We start from the raw sequence: 6,152 nt of genomic DNA, 5'->3' as shown, positions 1-6,152 counted from the left end.
TCTGTCAAATAAATAAATAAAATCTTTAAAAAAAGAAAAGAAAAGAAAACAGTACCTGGAAGAGATGTTACACTCCCATGTTCATTGCAACATTATTCACAATAACCAGGGGGTGAAAACACTAAATGTCCATCGATGGATGAGTAGATAAAGAAAATGTGGTGTATACATACAATGGACTATTATTAAGCCCTAAAAAAGAAGGAAATCCTGCCATATGCTACAACATGGATCAACTCTGAGGACATTATACTAGGTGAACTAAGATAGTCATAGGACAAATACTGCATAATTCCACTTATTCGGGGGTATCTAAAGTAGTCAAACTCATAGAAGCAGAAAGTGGAATCACAATTTCCACGGGCCGGTGGGGAGGGGCAAATGAGGAATTGTCGCTCTTTTCAGTCATGCAAGATGAAACAGTTTTAGAAATCCACTATACAACAATGTACAGATCATTAACAATATTGTACTGTGCACTTAAAGATTTGTTAGGAAGGTAGATTTCCTGTCATGTGGTTTTTTTTTTTTACCACAATAAAACAAATTTTAGAAACTCAATTAAAATAAACATCACTATGTTAAAGAATGACTGAGCAGGACAATCACAGAAGACTCTGAATGGGGAATCAGGAGACAACCTGACGCCTAAGGAGTGTGTTAGCAATAATAATGGCTCCTACTTATTGAACCTTGACTGAAGACTCAGCAGTTTACATACTTTTTACTTATTTCATTTAAGTCTTTCAACAGTTTCATGGGTTGCTATTGTTACCTTCTGTAGCAATTTAAACCAACTCTAGCTTCTGTAATAGATAAATCCCCACATCTCAGTTGCTGAACATGGCAGAAGTTCATTTCTGCTCTTCTAAAGTCCAAGTGATGGTTGGGTATGGAAGGAGCTCCTCTGCTCCATACAATTGTTCAAAAGACCCAGGCTGCTGGAGGCTCTGCCATCTTCAACACATTTTTCTCAAGTCATCTTGGGTGTCAACATTCAGCTTCAGCTATGGGGGATGTGGGGGAGAGAGAGAGAGAGAGAGAGAGAGGGAGACACAGAGAATCATATAGGTGGTACATTATGGGCTCTGCCCAGAATGGTAAGCATTACTTCTGCCCCCCAGTCCATTTGCCAAATGGCCACACATACTTAAAAGGGAAGCTGGGAGACATAGCTGTGTGTCCAGGAAGAAAGAAAAATGTTTTGTGAATAGCTATCTGGTCAGACTCTCCCATACCTGCCTCTTTTTCAGGGGAGGGAACTTGAACTCAAGGAAGTTCAAAGTCACACAGTGAGTAAAGAGAAGTCAAGAGACACCACCAAAACTAGTTGATGGAGCAAAAAAAAAAAAAAAAAAAAAAAAGTTGTGAATATAGTATCTAATTATACACTTACCAATAGTGGAACCAGAAATATTAAGTTATGTCACTATTTTGAGAGAGGGAAGGAAAGTGGAACAGGTTCATGAGCTTCACCCTCATGAAGTCGGTAGTTTTGTTTAAAATTGGTAAGTTAAAAAAAAAGGGAAATAGAAACATTACATGATATTTGGAGGTATCCAGAACTAAGACCAAACATTTAGGGAATTAAAAGTTGTTCCCCTGTGACCGTTGTTTCTTATAGAGGCCCATTTGATTTTTAAAGTATGTGCTCAGTTACTTTGATTGACATGTTTAAATTTATAAAATTTTGACAAAATAATAACTTGTGTAAAAAAATCCAAACAATACAAAATGGCACAAGAAGGGAAATCAAGACCTCACAACTTTATAAACACTTTCTTCCCATTCTCCAGAGGTAACCTCTGCTTCCAACATTTTGGGTAAATGCCAAGAAATTTCCTGTATACATCTAAGCATGTGTGTATGTGTCCCTATCATTTTAAATAAAAGGAGATAATACTGTACTTACTGTTTTGTAGCTAGATCACTCCTTCCACTTACTAATGTCTTGATATCTTTCCATGTGTGTGCACATTAAGAGTCATTCTTCTTAATGCTTTCTTTTGCATGGATGCACCATAATTGATCTACCAGTCCTAATCAAAAGTCATATGGGTTGCTTTTTTTGTTTTGTTCTTGTTTTGCTATTACAAATAATGCCATAAAAAGCACCCTATACAAGGTGTCCATCTTGGTGTGTTACATGAATAAACCGGGAGAAACAGGATTTTGTGTATCAGGAGCCTAAGTAATCAAAGGCACTGTAAGAAGTCTTGTAAATAGTTAGAATCGTCTTACATATATTTCTTGGAAGTAAAACATATATGCAGAAAAAGCATACAAACAACTACACTTGTGGATATAGACTTGTTTGTGATGTTCACAAAGTGAACTCACCCAGCCAGTAAGCACAGGGATCAGGAATCGGAACATTTTCCAGACCCCAGGAGACCCTTGTGCCCTTTTCTAGTTACTCACCTCCTCCCTGGCACCATGGACACTCTCCTGACTTTTACTTCCATATGAATTAATTTTGTTTTTGAACTCTGTGTCGGTGGAATCACACAGCATGGACCCTTTTATATCAGGTTTCTTGCTAAGCTCTTTCTTGGCAGGATTCATCTACATTATTGCCCTGTGGTTGAAGTCCATTTGTATTCATTGCTGTATAATATTCCATTGTGTAAATATTCCACCGTTTATCCACCTACAATTGATGGACATTCGGATTATTTTCAGTTAGGGGTTATTCGGAAGGGTGCTTTAACAACATCCCAGTAGGTATGTGTTTTTGTTGACTGTGTGCAGGCATTTCCGTTGGGTTTCTACAGAGCGCTGGAATTGCCGGGTCCTGGGCACGTGCACATTCCACTCTGGGATGTCTTTCCAATGGTTGTACCAACTTACACTCCCACTAGCAGTGGACACGTGTTCCAGTTACTCCACGTTCTTACCAACACAGATTTTTATCTGTGTTTTTCATTTTAACCATCCTATATTAACTTAAAATGATTCTATGCAGGGGCAGGGGTAGTTCTTAGAGGACCACTCTTGATTGAATGGCAGGTCCTAGAAGGCTAGCTAGCAGTGGAGGGGTGGGGCTGGAAGAAAGCTGGGCTTGATTGGGTCTGGGGGACTCAAGTGATGGCTCTGGGCCTACCCCTGCACCCCAACACCCCAAGATGGGATGGAATGGCAAGAGCATCTTTTTAAAGATTTTATTTATTTATTTGAGAGAGAGGAGAGAGAGCACACACTTGAGCAGGGGAGCCGAGGGGGAATGGAGGGAGAGGGAAAGAATCTCAAGCAGGCTCTGTTATGAGCGCAGGAGCCTGATGCAGGGCTGGATCTCACGACCCTGAGATTGTGACCTGAGCCGAAACCAAGAGTCGGATGCTTAACCGACTGAGCCACCCAGGCGCCCCAGCAAGATTATCCTTTTAAAAACAGGCTTCCTGTCCCTGGGATTTTTGCTGATAGGTCTGTACCAAGGGCCCCAGGAGATCACTTGAGGCAGGAGGAAAGCCTTCTCTAAGGGAAGTAGAGATGTGAGCCCTGGATTCTTTAGTGGTCCCGGGTGGGAGATCATTTTCTTCTGGCCCATAAAGCAGTTTTTTGTTTTGTTGTGTTTTACTACAAGCATTGCCGTGCGGGTTGCAAGAAGCAGACCCAGGTGGATATGCTGGGGGGGTAGATTTATGCACCAGACTCTGGGGGAAGTCCTCAAGATGCCTTTACAAATGCCTTTGTCACACAGGCCCCGTGTACCCCCCAATCCAGTCAGCCCGAGGGGCATGTCAAGCCTGCAGTTAGGGATAGGTCAGAGTCTCAGGAGACAGGTCTGGTCTGGAGACATATACATAAAGGTCATTGCAACCAGCGATGGTCTTCCAGGCCCTGGAGGCTGAAACCCCCTTTCTGCCTATACTGACCAGAGTGGATTCTGAAGTTTGCCGTGCCAACAAGAGCAGAGCTGAAGATGAGTCAGCTGGCAGCTGGAGTGGGGGGCCCTCCAGTCCTGACCAGGCCCCAGAACACATCAAGTGTCTGAGGCCAGCAGTGTGGCCGGTGGCCAACGGAACCAGAGAACAGAAGACCCCTTGTGAAGTGAGAGGTAGCGCAGTCCACAAGGTCACACTCCCTTCTGACACCCACTGCAAGTTTGAAGGCCCCCAAGACCATGCACACATTCCGTAATTCGCTGAAGGACTCCTAGGACACACCGAAACCTATTCATCCCATAGTGACAGCTTGTTAAAAGTAAAAGATACCAATTAAAATCAGCCAAGGGAAGAGGTCCATAGGGCAGAGCCCAGGAAGTTTCCAAACACAGAGCTCTCAGTCAACCTCTCCTTGTGGATATTTGGACAGCCTTACTCCCTCCCCCTGCCCTCCCATCCCCCACATCCGTGCGTAACCATGTACATAGAGTGTTGCCGACCAGGACGCTCACCCAAGCCTTGGCATAAAGTCTTTACTGGGGCTTCATCTGCGGGTACTACTGAGCACCCACGTGGGTGACTGCAGTCTGCAGCCCCTGCAGAGGCCCAGGTGATGCCATGTAACCCAAAGCCAGATCACACTATTAGATGGGCATGGTCCAATGCCCCCAGGTAGACAAAGACATTCCAATCAAGCAAGACTTCCCAAGGGCTTAGAGATTAGCTCTTGGGCTGAGACCGCTATTTTGGACAGGGTTGAATTGTTTACTGCAGAAGCCCCCCCCCACTCCACTGCCTGATTTCACGGGTACTCAGGCCCCACCTTGGGGGAAAAGGGGAGTGTGTAAGAGGAGGGACCATGAGCACATACCCACGGGCTAGATTATGGAAGAGATTCCTTCAATTATTGCATTCCATTTCTGGATATTAATTTTCCAGATGTACCTGTACCTATACATGAGTGGATGTGTGAATAGAAATGATGTATGGATAAAGCTGTTCACTGAAGCACTATTTATTGTCAAGAGCTTGGCTGAGCTGGAGACGGAGCTGAGCTGCCAGGTGTTGGAGATGCTGATTACAGCAACAACAAGCCAAAATGAAAGTAAGAGGGAAGCCTTCAGTCGTTCACTCTGATAGTGTAAGCAAAGGATCAAGCCAGAGAAAGTACCGAGACCCCCCTATTCCCTTTCCCCCTTTGAAATGGCATGCTGGTGGATCAGATGGATCAGTGTAGACCTGGGAACCATCTCACGGCTGAGGAAGCCCCAAACAGAAGCCTCTGGCAGTTTTATGGACCCTGGGCCAGCAGGGAGTGATGGGGGGAAGGGCTGGGAGTAGAACGTACTGAGTGCTGAGTACTGAGTCATGGTTGGGGAAAAGTGTCTGCAACACATCCCCCTTCTCTCCCTGTGAAGGGTCCTTGGCAGAGGCGCCTAAAGAAGACCTCTACTGATGGCCTCACATGGAGAGACTTAGACTGAGGAATGCAAATATGCAAAGAACATGACCCCCGGAAGCATTCCCAGATATAACGAACGCACTGGCTGTTCACCAGGTCTGGTGCAGGGAGGCCAGCCTTCCTTTGGGAGGCCTATCAGATAAAGCCTTTCTCTTTTTTTTTTGCATTTTTAATAGTTTATTTCTGGACATTAGCCAAAATTTGCATCTTTAGCAGTAACAGATTTGCCACACAGGTCAATTCCACCCTTAAGAGTTCTAAAGATCTGAACTTGACACCAACTGTTTCCTTTATTTCCTCAGGATGAATGGATTCTCCCGTTGGTGAGTTCTGAAGCCTGTGTGGAGGGGTGTTTACTAGGTCTTTTTTTTTTTTTTTCTTTTAAATTTTTCAGATAAAACCTTTCTAATTGCCTATGGTCAGGCCTCAGAAATCACATGTAAGTTTTTGGTGAAAATGCCAGACTTTGGTTAAAAGGAGGAGGTGGACTCCTTACTTATGAAAGCAGAGTGTTGGAAACAACTTTAAGAGCCCATCAGTAGGGGATTGGTTAAATACACTGTGGCATCTCCCCACCAGGAAATACTACGCATCTTTAAGAAAGAGGAAGTTGTCTTGTACATACGCAAGCGTGAAATTCTGTGTAGCTGTAAGGAGGGGTGTGGGGAAGTCAGGGAAGAGCAAAGGGGGAGCTACAGCTTGCCGTCAAGGGGAGGGTCTCCAGGGCTGCATCTTAGTTTGGCGGGAGGATGAGGCCCACGGTGCAATGAGACTGTGGTCTCACGAGGGTTCTTTGTCGGCTCAGA

This window comes from Zalophus californianus, chromosome 8 (genome assembly GCF_009762305.2).
Source record: "Zalophus californianus isolate mZalCal1 chromosome 8, mZalCal1.pri.v2, whole genome shotgun sequence".
Classification (NCBI taxonomy): domain Eukaryota; kingdom Metazoa; phylum Chordata; class Mammalia; order Carnivora; family Otariidae; genus Zalophus; species Zalophus californianus.
The sequence above is the reverse complement of the archived record's forward strand: the minus strand, read 5'-3'. Positions refer to the sequence as shown.